Source organism: Vicugna pacos, chromosome 3, assembly GCF_048564905.1.
Source record: "Vicugna pacos chromosome 3, VicPac4, whole genome shotgun sequence".
Classification (NCBI taxonomy): domain Eukaryota; kingdom Metazoa; phylum Chordata; class Mammalia; order Artiodactyla; family Camelidae; genus Vicugna; species Vicugna pacos.
The window spans coordinates 95,154,598-95,170,359 of record NC_132989.1 but is presented as its reverse complement, the minus strand read 5'-3'; the positions used below and the strand labels follow the sequence as shown (position 1 = coordinate 95,170,359).

At 33.9% G+C, this 15,762-nt stretch overlaps 1 protein-coding gene and 1 long non-coding RNA gene across 13 annotated transcripts in view; one reads left to right on the top strand and one right to left on the bottom strand.

Moving 5' to 3' along the window:
• Positions 1-15,762, top strand: part of NIPBL (NIPBL cohesin loading factor) — a 176,097-nt gene that overhangs the window by 16,943 nt on the left and 143,392 nt on the right. The window lies entirely within an intron of this gene.
• Positions 6,160-15,762, bottom strand: part of LOC140695703 (uncharacterized) — a 36,517-nt gene continuing 26,914 nt past the window's right edge. For 3 of the 8 annotated variants that reach the window (XR_012071521.1, XR_012071517.1, XR_012071524.1), the window contains 3 exons: positions 12,386-12,468; positions 10,368-10,462; positions 6,786-7,900 (listed from right to left, as the gene is read on the bottom strand). This is a non-coding gene — a long non-coding RNA (uncharacterized lncRNA). Of the gene's footprint in view, positions 6,359-6,785; positions 7,901-10,367; positions 10,463-12,385; positions 12,469-15,762 lie in introns of those variants that run through there. The other 5 variants (XR_012071519.1, XR_012071518.1, XR_012071520.1 and 2 more) reach the window with 4 other exon arrangements.

Genomic DNA, 15,762 nt, shown 5'->3' with positions numbered 1-15,762 from the left:
CTCCACAAACAGCTTAGCTATATACCTCAAATCAAGTGAAGTATCCCAAATAATAACTGTTTATACGGGGAGCTTGATTCAACTCACCTCTGACATCTAAAGTTAATTATGCCTCTAAACGTATTGTACTGTACTGTTATATATGACAATATACAAACATATACAATATATACAAATTGCATTCACTATATTTTAATATCTCATTTTGTATTTTCCTACTTAACACCTTTTAATCAAAAACATTTACCTCCTTTTCTCTTCATCTATCCAAATCCTGCCTTCTTTCTATCAAGATCTTAGGGGGTTTTGGTGGTAATGGAGGGAGATAGCATATTTGTCACCTAGGGTTTTGTTTTGGTTTTAAGCTTACAATATTTTCCCTCTTTGCTCCTGCTCCAGTTCATGTGATCTCTTCCTTTTCTAATACATACCTGTGTGTAGGAGTTAGTTATATTAAGTTATATGCTGAGTCACCACATTTTTTTATTGTATATCAAGCTACAGTTTATTTTGTTTCATTTTCACATTATTTATATTGTCAATCAGATTATAAACACTTTGAGGGTAGGATTTGCCTGTGGTACCTTACAAAGTTTCTTGTCTGGAGCAGGCTTTTAGCAAGTGTTTACTAATAATTTAAGTGACTTATCTGAACTGGTTTGAAAAGGTTTGGAAAGTATCTCACATTCTCACAGACCATAAAATGTACTCTTACAGTGTACAATGGTAGAAATTCAATGGTGTATAGTATATTAACAAAGTTGTACAATCGTCATCACTGTCTACTTCCAGAACATTTTCATCCCCCTCAAAAGAAACCCCATATTCATTAGCAGTCACTCTCCATTATTCTCTTCCCCCAGCCCATGGTGACCACTAATCTACCTTCTGTTGCTGTGAATTTCCTTATTCATATAAGTGAAATCATACAATATGGCCTTTTTGTACCCTGCTTCTTTCACGTGGTCATCCACATTATAGCATATGTAAGTACTTCATTCCTTTTTATGGCCAAGTAACATTCCATTGTTTGTATACCACATTTTACTTAACCTTTTGTCAGTTGATGGATGTTTTGTTGTTTTCACCTTTTAGCAATTATGAATAATGCTTCTGTGTTTTCAGTTCCCCTGTGTAGGTACATAGAAATGAAATTTCTAAGTCATCTGCTAACTCTATGCTTAACTCTTTGAGGAACTGCTAGACTCTTCCAAAGAGGCTACATGACTTTTACATTTCCATTAACAGTCTTTGAGCTTTACACTTTTCCACATCCTTTTCAATACTTGTTAACTGTCTGAGTATAGCTATCCTAGTGGGTGTGCAGTGGTATCTTACTGTGGCTTTGATTTGCATTTCCCTAACGACTAATAATTTTGAGCATCTTTTCATTTGCTTATTGGTCATTTATATATGTTTGAAGAAATGTTTATTCTAATCTCTTGCCTATTTTAAATTGGATTATATATCTTTTAATTCTTAAATTACAACTTTTCAATATGCTCTGGATAGCAAGTCCCTTATCAGATATATGATTTACAAATATTTTCTCCCGTTCTGTGGGTTATCTTTTCACTTTCTTGATAGTGTCCTTTGAAGCACAAAGGCTTTCCATTTTCATGATGTTTGATTTATCTGTTTTTTTCCCTTTGATCACTTGTGCTTCTGATACCATGTTTAAGAAACCGTTGCCTAATTCAAGGTCATGAAGATTTACACCTATAGTTAGTTTCAGCTCTTTAAGTCTCTGATCTATTTTGAGTTAATTTTTAATTTTTTGCATATAGTATGAAGTAGGGATCCAGCTTCGTTCTTCTGCATATGACTGTCTCGTTATGCCATTGCCATTTGTTGAAAAGACTATTATTTTCCCATTGAGTGGTTGTAGCATCCTTGTCAAAAATCAGTTACATGTAAATATAAGAGTTTATTTCTGAACTCTCAATTTTATTACATTGATCTATATGTCTGGCCTTATGCCAGTGCCACACTATTTTGATTACTGTAGCTTTGTAGTAAGGTTTGAAAATGAGAAGTATGAACCCTCCAACTTTGTTCTTCCAGGTGTATTTGTATTCTAGATTCTTGCATTTTCATATGAATTTTAGGGTCATTTTGTCCATTTCTACAAGATGGGGAGCTGTAATTTTGATAGCGGTTATGTTGAATTTATAGATTAATTTGGGGAAGTATTGAGTATCACCATCTTAATAAGACTTGCCATCGATGAGCATGGGATGCCTGCTTGTTTTTTAGACCTCAATTTCTTTCATTGAAAATTTTTTGTACTTTTCAGTGTGCAAGCATTGCACTTCTTTATTAAATGTGTTCCTAAGCATTGTATTCTTTTTGGTGCTATTATAAATGGGATTTTTTTAACTTTATTTTTCAGATTGTTCATTGCCAGGCTATGGAAGTACAGTTGATTTTTATATATTGATCTTGTATCTTACAACCTTGCTGAATGCCTTTGTTAGTTCTAATTCATACTCCTTTTTCTAGGAACAACTTATGTTTATTCTTCAGTATGGTTCACTCTGCTGTTTTCTCCCCTTCCAAATGCTACTTGCCAACAGTAGTTACAAGATAGAATTTTTCCTGTTTGTCCAATTCTACTACTTTGTGAGTTGGAAAAAACTTGTGCACATATGAAAAGTAAGATTAGATAGCCCAGAAGAAAAGTTGTGGTCACATGTTAAAATTTTTATTTAATGCTATGCAGCTGTCATGTAAGATTAAAAACTGAGAAATTGTGGCCAAGTACTTAACATGTTCATTGCTATGTCACCCAAATCTGGGTGACAGTTGTGTTCCCTCAGGCCCCATCACCCAGATATGGGTGATACTTTCCTTCATCGAGTTATGCAGACTTTATTCTGAATTTATTCCACATGGAATAAGGGCATTCCAAGAAGAAATAAAACTGTAAAGAGGTTGAAAATTGAAAATAAGAAAAATTGTCCTTTAAAACAATTCCAGTTATACTGCAAAAACAGATTAATTATAAGCATATATATTGTTAGTGTGTCATACTGCGGTGAAGTGTGAATTTCGGGTCCGCAGGAAACACACCCAATTGACAGTGGATGATCACCATGTTAAAGCAATATACTTTACCTGTAGTAAGAGCCATCTCAAATGTATTTTGCAGGAATAAGTAAATGCTTATATTAACAATGTGTATATATGGATGCAAAATAAATTCTGTTAGTAATTTCTAAAGTCTTTGTCTTCTACTAGTCAATAAGTGGGTTTTCATTAGTACACCTGGGGAGCTTGAGCCATGTGGGGTGCAGGGAGAAAAAGAATGATTAGGCAAAGTAGGTAAGAAGGTATGAGGGTTAGAGGGAAGAGAGGCAAGATTAATAAATTGAATTTTGTTAGTACAAACTATGATATAAGTAGATATATCTGCTGATTAGGAACAAAAATGAAAAACAGTGATAGTTATTATTCCTCAAATTCAAACTTCTGTTTTTTAATCTGAGTCAGAATTGAACCTAAAATGGTAAATACATATATAAAAAGATGTTCAACCTCACTAGTAATTAGGGAAATGAAGAGATATACTTTAGTCAGCTTATGATGTGTTCTCTTGATCAAGGATTAAGTGCAAAAGTACCTTAAAAGTGTTCTTATGGAGTAAGTTTTAGCTTCTGTTATCATTAATGTTGTTCTTATCACTAACCTTTAGGTGTTATGTAATAGATATGAAGATGGGTAGGATAGTTCTTCCTGTCCCCTCTCCCTCTTTAAAGCAAAACTTTATCAAAAGCTTTCTATATATTATTCTCATATTTAACACTCTTAGAAAAAAACCTCATGGAATTGATACTTGCATTTCACAGGTGAGGAAATTGAAGCTTAGGAAGTCAAGGTTACACAGGTTATACCAGAGGAAGGCGAATTTGAACCCAAGTTTTTCTGATTGTAAAACCTAGTTTTGAAATCTTAATTACTATACAAATACTGCTTCTCCACTTCCTTTGAGGAGCTTACACCCAGGTTGATAAAATTACAGTTAATAAGCCTTGGATCCTTAAACTATAAATAACTATTAAATAAGATTTAAGGCAGAATTTTAAAATTGAATTTTCATTTTACTTCAGAAAAATCTCAAGTCTTTGCTTTTGGAAATCGAATATAGTATTTGCCCATTCTTTTAATGTTGCTGTATTACTCAGCTTTTGTGGTCTCAAAAATTTCCTTGGTGTCCTTTGGAAAGTTGGCTCTTGAAACTCACAGTCAGCCTTTGGGTTCAGAAGTTAATAGACTCAGTAAAAGAGGAAGTCCTGGGAAAGTTCCTTGAATAATTTTAGGACAAGAAGTTATAACTTAAAGAGAGGATGGGTAAGAGTTAAGAAGAGTAAAATAATTCTAAGTTGTTTTCTCTGTGTTGAAGACTTCTGTTTTACCTTAGATCTTACCAGCATAAAAAATAAGTGTAATGGGATTGCATTATAGGTACTTAAAAACTAGTGTGTATTATATTTCTTTTTGATTGGGCCTCTAAGAATGTTTTATATCATTTGCTTTTTTTGTGTGTTATACCGATCTTGGGGAATTCCACATTCAGTGCAAATCTTTGCATTGTGTTTAGTTTGCTGAGCTTTGAACAGTAGGATTTTGTAGAACAGAATTTAGCTTAAAGAAATCATCCGAAAGTTTGGATGGTGTTGTGCCCTTTAAAGAATGATTTTTTAAATAGGTTTAAAATAACTAATAATGGACTTCCTCCAAAGAATTGCTTTCTAAATCTTCTGTCAAAAGATATGTTTGGCTCCCAATTTTGTGAGCTTTTTTTCAAGTTTAAGCCTCAGTCACCCTTCCTATGATTATTTATTTCATCATTTCAGGCCATCACTTCTTCCTTTCCTCCTCATTAGTTACTACAAGTCTCTTACTTCATGCTCTTGAGAACATCCCTTCCAGTGTATATCAGATTTTTATTTTAGGCCCATAGTGAATTAATTAAGGCTTTCTGCCTGAGTTATTCAATATTACTTCTTAAATACACATATACACAGAGTTTAAAATCCCGCTACTACTCAGATCAATCCTCGATTGTATGTATCATCAAAGACGATGTCTGCAGATAGATTAGATATTATTTTCAGAACTCTTTTAGGGGGCCATTATGACAGACATGAGGGTACTTAATGCCTTAGTTGATAATAACGTTATCACTTCTTACGCTTTGTTTATAGAATGTAGAAGATGCTAAATAGAAAGGAGTCCTTTCAGTTCCTTCTTTACGATTTAGAAAACAGAAGAATTCTTCGTTAAAACCTTTAATTGCCTTATTTTTAACAATGATGACAATAATAGTAATAGCAGTAACGGCTTTTATTGAGCTCACTGTTTTGAATATTTTACTTGCATTATTTAATCCTCACTACAGTCCTTTGAGGTATACATATAGTATTATCCCCACTTTACGAATTAGGAAACTGATGCTTACAGAGAATGTGACTGGCTCTAAGGATTTAAAGAGGGAAATCTCATGAGTGGTTCACAGTTGACGTAATTCAAATGAATGGCTGCTCCCCCTTAAGTTCAGCTAGACTCTAAGCTCCCTGCGGTTAGGAACTTAGTAATGTGTTTATTGCTTTGTTTTTGTTACCTAGCACAGGATTTGAGTATTGCACAAGTGCCAGGCATATGATACATACTTAGTTTTTTTTAAGTGATTAAATGAGGTTGTGAAAGGCTGATTCATTTGCCTTAGCCATGAGCCTTCTGAAGGGAATCCAAAGGAATCTCATTTGCATTGCATGACTTAGTCTTTTTCCTGGATTCTCATTTTCCTTATATCTGGCAGCGTACCTGACAAGTTCTATTCATTTTTCAACTAACTCCACCTTTTCTGTGATGTCTTCTTGTCTCTTTTAAGCAAGATTTGTTGTTACCTTGTCTATTTGCCCATATTTTTCTCTTTTACCTTTATTATAATACCTATTATATCATATTGTAACAATCTTCTGTCTTCTTCCCCTGTCCTGGGAATCCTTGACAGAACAGGATGAGTTAGGAGCGATGGTGGACCATGTTTTATTCACCTCAATTAAATTCAGCACTAAGTTCAGTTTCTGGCACTAGATCTCACTAAATATTTGGACTGACTGAGTCATACAAACAAGCTAAAAGTAGGCTTGTAGGTAAGTGTTGAGGGACTTTATTTCAGTCTTGTTCTCTCTGAGTTACTGTCATTTGCTTTGTGATTTTAGACTACTCGTTAGATGATGAAAAATCATTCCTCTCAGCCAATTTCTTTCAGACACATTAATAGTTGAGGTGATTCTGTAGCATCTCAAGATGATTACTAGGGTTTTCCAAGAAGTCCTCTGACATCCTTGTCCTTTGGGGAAAAAGATTTAAGAAAGGAGGAAAAAACTTAATAAAAGATGTGCTCATAGATAAGGCATATATGTAGGAGTAAACAAGTTATTTAAGAATTTGAATATAGAAAGGAGCATATTAGATTAAATTCTAAGATCCTTAAATATAGGATATAAGTCAGAATTATATTTGTTCTTACACATTCCACATTGTGCATAGGAATTTTTTATGGAGTTCAATAGAGATAATATGAATAGAAATGCTTATAAATATGATAGTGCTATATGTTAGTTTCTGTGAAAGGGATTTTATTGAACTATTAGTATACTGTAAATTAAATTATTCTTAGGAATTTTTTCAAAAACTGTATTAGTTATCTATTGCTATATAACAAGTTACTTCAAATTTACACAACTTAAAACAGTAAAACAGTAAAAATTGTCTCACAACTCCTATGAGCTAAATAAGCATTTGGGTGCAGTTTAGCTGGGTGCGTTCTAAATTCTAGGTGTTTCACAAGGCTACAGTCTTCCTACAGTGAAGGCATCGGTGGAAGCTGCAGTCATCTCAAGGCTTGACTAGCAGAGGATCTGCTTCCAAGCTTGGCTCCTGGTGGTCTACAGGTCTTGACTGGGTATTGGCTGGATACTTCAGTTCTCTGTCATGTGGAACACCTCTCTGTAGAGCAGTGCACAACATGGCAGCCAACTTCCCTTAGAGTAAGAGAGGAAACTCAACAGAAACAGTAGTCTCTTTGTAACTTATCCTCAGAAGGACTTGTCATTTTTGCTGTATTCTATGTTAGAAGCAAATCACTAGGTTCAGCCTACACTCGAGGAGAAAGTTATACAACAGTGTAAATACCAAGAGGATGGCATCTTTGGGGACCATCTTACAGACTGCCTACCACAATGCCGTATGGGATTTAAGTATAACAAAAGTAAAAAAGAAATTCAACAAAAATAAGAACAGGGAGCAAGTTGAGGTTTTTTTTTTTAATACATAAGGTACAAATTGCCAAAAATTATTAGTCAAGACAAAAGATAGTTTGTCAGGAGTTAGTTGGAAAAAGTAATGAGTGAATTTGAATAACCTTACTCTAAGAGACAATGTTACTTCGAAGTGTGTCTTCATGAAATAGGTTCATATCTTGCTACACATTTCTCATTTCTGTGTTGTTTCTGATATAGAAGTCTTTTCCTGTTTGAAGAAGATCCACTAATAGAGGGTTCTTATTTGAAGATTGAGGACTTAATAGTGAGTGATTGAGCAGAAAAGCCTGCAATTTGCTTATAAGGTTAGAACTGGACTTGAATATGGAATACTTCCTTAAATTTAGTTTTTCATGCATGAAAAGGGCAGTTTCCCCTGTACTTTTCTCTTTCCTCAATCAGTCTTAATGAGGAATGTATGTGACATAAGAAAACTTGAAACTTTGAGAAAGGCCAATAGAGAAAATGTTTTGAAGATGCCTATTTCTGAATTATTTATTGGTTTGTATTTTCAGTCAAAATTTCAATGAGATGTTGGAGAAACTTGAAATAATATTTCTGTAATTTATCTAAAAAAGAAAAAAGAAAAAATTGAAAACTGTGGGTTAATGGGGAGGGGAGACACGGCTTACTATATGTTAAAACATATTATCAGGTTACAGTAGTTAAAACATCATTGTACAGTAAATCATGATAGGTAGATTAGTGAAACAGAGCAACCCTAAAATCCTACTATGAATTTATCTTTGCAAATAAAACGTGTAATCAGTATCATATATGTTTTATATAATATATAATAAATATACATAAAATATATTAAAGGAATTGTGCATGTTGAGATCTCCCAAAACAATTTTAAATAATGACAGTGATACTAATAATGATATTTTGGGACACTTTAAGATTAATTTAAAGAAAGAATGTATTTTTATGTTACGCATAAATTTGGGAGCTGTTTACATAATTCTTCCTCCTGTTAAAATCACTGTGTTGTCTTTATTAGTGGTTTTTATTAAGAATGACTTTTTTTCTTTCAAACTTCTAATGCAGTGGCTTTTTAAAATTTATTCTGCCTGTATTCAATAAATGAATCAATGAAAATAACCAGAGTCTTGGTAGCTCCAAAAGTATTGATGTCATCTACTCTGGTTCCATTAACTTTGTGAGATATCAAGGAACGAAAGTTCTACCTGTTGCTGCTTCATTCAGCTCCAGGTTTTACTGCAGTGGGATATATGTTTATACTGGTAAATAATTTGGGGCCTCAAAGTCTCACACCCAACTTACAGCGCTGAAGGATGTCCAGTATACATTATAAGGCTACATAGTTTCATCAGTAGTCTTAAAATGATCTTAGTAATTGAAGCCAATAGCCCTCCTAGTTATTGTTTCTTTTACTGTAATCTCAGATCGAAGGTTTTCTCCTTTCCTTCCTATATACATGTAACATACTTAGGTTACTTGAGGAGATTTTGTTTTACTTATTGTTAGTAACTTAAAATTGTTGATTTGCAGAAGGAAGTAAGATGAAATTTGATTACAGTGTATGGACTTTCCCTTTTCTCCTAATAATTTTCCTTTAAATTAACCACCAACATTGATCAAATTAAAAAACTGACTTTTGTTGCTCCCTGAGTTTTTATTTTGTCAAAATGTAGTTATCTTTCTCACTAAGTCTTCAATAGAAAGTATAATTAATACTTAATGATTTTTAAATCTGAGTATTGGAGAAAAAGGCACAAAATTGAAAAGTGCTAGATTTTGATTATTTTCTAGAACTTTAAGCCTTATGTTCTTTGAGGGAATGGTAGCTCATTAAGCACTATCTTGTTATGGGGAGATTGATCCACAAGAAATACCGATGAGTTTCAGAATAGCACTAAAAATGCTGTAGTGTATTTCTTTGCACATGTGGTGACTGGTAAAATGCGGATTCTACCTATTTTGGTGAGCCACTTTAAGTGCCTGCATTCTGAAATAGTGGTTGTCAAACTTTGCTACATATTAAAATCACTAGGAGGTGATTTTAAAATGTTGATGCTCAGTCCTTACTCCTGACAGTTAAATCAGTATTTCTGGGGATGGATGTCACCCACGTTATAAGTACCTGTTTAAAGTTTTCCAGAAGATTCAGGTATGTAGCCAAGTTTTGGAAACCCTGCTGTGAGGTGCTCACTGAGTATCTTTTAAAATGCAAATTGTGATTCTGTAAATCTGGACTAGGGTCTGAGAGTCTGTTTCTAACAGACTACCAGGTGGTATGATCCCCCTGGTCTGTGTTCCACACCTAGTGTAGCAAGGTTATAGAGTACTAAATTGTCTGGATAGACTTTAGCTGTTGTGATGTCTTTATTTTAGAAGAATATTATTCTGTTCTTGATCTCATAATTGCAAGATATTTTGTTAAATGAATCCTGTATATTTTTTCTCTTTTAAACTCACAACATTCCTGCATGTAATACATGTTCATTATAAAAAAATTCAGATAAGTCATAAGAAAAAAATAAAATCAGGTGATTACCAGAAATTAAAATGATACTTAATTTATACTTTGTCTAAGACTCCAGGTGAAAGTTAGAGCTTTAGGAAGTGTTTCATCATATTCTCCTCTTAGGTAAAGAAAACAAAATGTTGTGAAAGTAATATGACTTAAACTAAAATCATTTGTTCATGAAAGACCAAGGGGGAAAAATGCCAAAACGTACTGTAGTTACATTAGGGTGACAGAATTATAGGCACTTTCTCCTTTTACCTGAAGTCTAAACTATTTATGATGTGCATATATTACCTTCACAATAAAAAGAAAAAAAGCCTTATACTTTTCAAAAATGCCTCTGAAAAACAGGACTGAAAGGTAGTGACTAAATAAATAAATAATTGACAATTCATATGAAAATCATCAAGATTTCAGTAGAGAGATGAGCAAAGAATAATTTACAAATGAAAGTACAAATTATAAATGAATAGATGAAGGAAAGTTTTTAAATCTAAAACAACTTTGATAAGACATTTTACACATGCAAGGTGGCTACCTACCTTCCCCAAAAAGAAGTGCTTTAGAGCTAATTTCCAATGCTGACAAGGCACAGCAAAACCAATATATTCATTCATTTCTGGTAGCATTATGCAACCTTTTAAAAGGCAGTATGGTTAATGCAAAGAAAGATTACATTTAATAGAATGGCAATAGAATACAAAAATATTAAACACACTTCAGCTGCCACTATGTAAAATGTTTACATGCTGAAGGATAATTATTTGAAATAGAAGTCCTTATCTTAGTGTACAGATGAGATTACAGAATGCTTTAGTATTTGCTGAAAAATTATTTAGTCTTGCAAACTATCTCTTCAACTAAAAAAAAATCAAGTATGGCTAAGTTAACTTCACATATGATAGCCCTCTGACTGTGGGGCAGACAAACCACATTTTGTACATTATGGATGCTTAGGTTTTATTTGTTTGTTTTTATGTTTTTGGCCCTCTGCAGTCTGTGTCCTATAGAAGTTTCCTAAGTAAGAAACCACTTTTCATTGAGATTTGTTTGTAAACTTCCTAGTATTAAAGAGCCAATCTTTTGCTGCAGATTTATTGAGCTCACATTGTATGTGGTAAATTTATTGTCCAGGTACTGTATAGGGAACACAGAATTAGGACCACAAAGAAATTATAATTTTTAAGAAATAAATAGAAAGGTATTAAAGGCATTACTTCAGAAATGACTGAAGAGCTTGGAGTACCTTTAAAAAAAATAATTGTTAAGTCCCAGTTTCAGTTTTTTTCATTGTCCAAGGTAGCATCCAAAATAGTGCAGTCACAACCAAACATACACATTAAATCTTGGAGAGCAAAAAGAGAAACATTCTATACCAATAAGCCACAATAGTAAAAAGTTTCAGCAGAGAATTTCAGAAGTAATCAGTCAGATGTAGTTTCTTTAGAAACTTGAAGCCTTACCTAAGGAACTATGTAAAGGAAAAAAAAATAATACTGCAAATATTTCTCAGAGTTATTATTTTATGTGTATCCTACCCTCAGTTTCTACTGTACCCACACTTGAACCTCTTTGACCATCTTTCCAGACTTCTTATAGCTGAAGTTGAGCAGCATACCCAAGTTGTCTATTTCCCAACCAGAGGTGCATGAATTCTATTGGCATTTTGGGCAAGGCATTCATTGTGGTCCGTGATTCAGTGTCCCACTCAGATGCAACCCTCAGGTATTATGAATACCAAAAATTTTCTTGCAGTTTTCTGTCTGTTGATGAGTGAGTACCACTTTCCATTGGGAACTTATCAGTCTAATCTTTAGAAGAATGACAGCTCTTTTAAGATAAATTAACTTAATGCTCTGAAGTTTAGATTGAAACTTCACATTGGACATGAGTAAAAAGGATTAGGTTCAGTACATTAGGGAAACAGATACGGATGATTTGGGTCTTCTTTTTTCATTCCAAGAATTGATGGTTTATGAATGCTAGAGAGGACTTGTTACAATCTTCTTGGCAGGTAATTTTGTGCTACTCTATCAGTCAAAATTTAAAATGCCCATTACTCACTAACCCCACTTCAAAGAATCTGACCTTTAGAAATCTTGGAGGGCATAAAAATTCATGTTTTAGGATATGCATTTGCAGTAATGGTAATAGCAAAATATAAATATATAGAAGTTAAAAAACTTACCAACAACAAAAAAACCCACTCAACTATATGGATATAAATAGCACTTAGGTAGTTCATGGTACATACTATGCATCTATTTTTTTCTTAAAAAAAAAAAAGGAAGTAGGACTCTATACTGGATAAATTGCTAACAAACAATCTATCATTAAAGGGAAAAAAGCTTAAACAGCATGATTAGTGCAGTCCCAGTTTGGCAATAAAAATGTGTGTGTGCATGCATGTAAGTTTGTGTAAGTGAGGCCTGAAAGGAAATTTTTTTAATATTGTTTAAATTAATTAATTAAAAAGTAGAACCAAGACTTTCTAAGGTTGAGAAAGACAATAATACTTTCTTTGTTCTTCTAGCACACAGTTGGTTCCCCCATCTTTTACCTTTATTTCCTCCTTCAGACAATCCAGTTACCCTTTAGAAAAGCTTGCCTCTTGAATCTCTGTGCAAAAAGACTTGAAAAGATCTGGTTAACCAATAGGTCAATAAGCAACACTTCTTCATGGGCACCCTAGGCTCAAAATTTGTCAAGTTTTGACTATTTCCCTTTCCTTCCATCTCTTCACTTTAGTTGTTGGATCTAACATGCAAAATATCCTTCCTTTATATATCTTAGTTTTTCTTACTGCTTTTACCGTAGTTCATAATCCTCATTACTTTATGCTTGGATTATTATAGTAGCTCATGAAACTGGTCTCCTTTCAGCTTCAGCCCATTCCATTTCCCTGCTAAACAGTGACTTCTGAGCATGATAAGATTACTACTGTTATCTTAAATGCTCTTTTAGAAGCAGTTTTGAGTTGTGTATTTCCAGTTGTGGAGATAAAAATGTTCCTTTTGAAATCTGTACCTCATTGTTCTGTAAAGAAATACACTTTCTTAGTAGTGAGGAGAGAAAGTAAAAGAAGAGGGAGATATAGAAGCTGTTACTACTGTCTTTCAGTACTAGTGGTCTATCTCTAAATAATTATTATATAAGTTTGCACACTAACTCAACTTTTCCAGGAGGAGAGGATGTTATAGCCAAGATTTAAAATAGTTGTATTTAAGGGAAGAGCTTGCATGGTGAGTTGTGTTTTAAGATAGAAATTCTATAATGAATCAGCACATTTGCTCTTTTAGTATCTATAAATTCTTGGTTTATTTTATTCTTTGGATGTCATTCATCTTCCCTTTGAGAAATTCTCAGCTGAATTAAGAGGAAAAAAAGGATTCTGTTATTGTGATCTGTGTCTAAACTAGCATTACGTGAAGACTGGAGGAATCTGGAGAAACTTGCTAGAAATTGGTTAGGTGTCTTGAGAGCAGATTCCCATTTAGAGGAAGTAGCAGGGAGGGCAGAGCAACTGGAGAGGTTTTTCCCAGATGACACCAAATTCTGAGATAACATCCCACTTACTACTGTTCTCTCTTTGAGACTCAGTTTTAATGAGCCATTATTACTAAAACAATATGTCATATTCCTCAGGTGTGTAGGGGCAGAAAACTGGTTTAGAATAGTTGCCTTAGAGAAAGTGAGTTGGTGTAACTATGATTATTTCTCTCACACGCATGCCCACACCTTTCATATTCTTCAAGGCCATCTCTTTTGGGGAATATTCCCTGACTTCCTTCCAGCCTTTCCTACTCATTATTTATAAATAATGTCTCCCTCCTCTGAACTTACTTGGATCTTGTTTATGATCCTTGTACTTTTCTACCCACCTGTAATTATATGGATACCTTTATAAAAACTACATTCTGTACTGGAAACTCTTTCTAGAGCAGGAGATATGTCTGACTTTTCTTTCATCTTTCACAGTACTTAAAGGCTAAGCACATATTTCCTGATCAAACTGCTTGTTGTGAAATTTACATAGACTATTCTAAAAGTTAATGAACTTAAAATGTAACTGTTCTTCTGTCTCCATGAAATGTCTTTTTTCCCAGAGGAAAATTATTATGGCACCAATTATAAAGCTGGTATCCAGTGACTAAAGTGAAGAAAGCAGTATAACTGAAAAAAAAGCACCATATACATCAAGAAGTATATGGAGATGTAGATAGGCAATCAGCTTTGAATCTTTGTAGGTGATGTTGAGTTTGAACTTTATTATGTTCCTTAAAGAGGAACCACTGAAAGATTTTAAGAGGTGAATCATTTGATCATATTTGTCTTTTGAATGCATTAGTCCGATAGAGTGAGGAAGGTATACCTAAAGATGGTAAGATTGAGAGATTAGGCTGTTAGGTACCCAATTAGGCTATTGCAAGAGGTCTAGGGAAAAAAAATCCTAAAGTTCTAGAACAAAGGCAGTATGGTTGGATAGAAAACAATGGGTGTAAGAAGTACAGGTGAAATTGATAAGTCGTCTTGGTGTCTTAGTGGTTTAAGACAGAGGGAAGTGTCTTGACTAGGCGTTAGAGATTGGATGAAGTGCTGATGCAATATTTAAGTTAGAGAAGGAATATGGAAGGTGAGTAGTGTTAAGTTTTGTGGCTGAGTTTTGTACATGTTAAATTTGAATTGTCTGTTTGACAGCCAGTTGAAGCTGCCCAACAGTCAGCTGGTTATATTAGCCTCAAGCTTAAGGAGAAGTTAAGCCTGAGAGTCATCAGCATGTGGGTTCAAACTAAGAGTGGTTGATGTTTGCCTCGCGAGTATGTATTGTAGAGTTTAAAAACCCATTCCTTTCTTTTGTGCTTCCTGTGATGACTCCACTAGCCAAGATTTGTTATGGTTCTCTCTCTCTCTCTCTACACACACACACACACATACACATGCATACTATTACAAACACAACGCAGTCTCTTTTAACCTGATTCTAATCATAAGGGAAAAAAGCAAAACAATTAAAAGTAAGGAAGGCTCTACAAAATAATTGGCATTAACTCTGCAAAAGTATTAGTATCTTGAAAGATTAAAACCATAGCTTGAGGAACTGTTCTAGGTTAAAGGAGACTGTAAGACACATGATGACCCAATGAAGTGATCCTTGATTAATTGATTGAATGATCCTAGATTGCTCCCTTAGAGGGCATTTTTGGGGTAATTGGAGAAATTTGAATGTGGACTGTGAGATAATTTTATCAATATTACATTTAAGTATGATAATTTATTGTGTAGGTGAATGTCCTTTTTCTCAGGGTGAAGTGTCATAGTGCAACTTACTGAAGTGATTCAGCATAAAGAAGTGTGTATATGTAAAGAGAAGGATACAAAACAAATAAGGGTTTGTATTATAAGAGTTTTTTACTCATGTGAAAATATATTTTAACAAAAGTGTATAGTTTTCTTAATATATTTTTTAGTATGATTGTGCATTAGAAGTTGAATAAGATTATATTTATTACATTTTTATGCTCTTCTCTGTTGATAAGAGGAAATAGTTATGACAATAAATAACTGACTTATGGGGTTCTTCTCTTTGGAGCTAAGCCCACTAAGTAAATGGACTGGAATTATGACAATCTTTTATTAATAAATCCTGTATTAGCTGAATGAGATAGATTAATACTACAGTCTTACTGCAACAATGGTTTATTTCTGCTCATCTTACCTATCCAACACAGTCTGTCGGGGAAGAGATCTGCTCTATCCAGTAGCTGAAGAAGCCAGACTGATGGAATTCCTGACAATTCCTAACTGCACCTCTGGAACATTGGACTGCCACAGTGACCGCCACAGGGGGAAAAAGAGCTGAAGGGCCTTCCAGTGATAGGCTCTTAAGTATTTCAGCCATGAAATGGCAAACAGATCATTTCTACTCATAGCCCATTA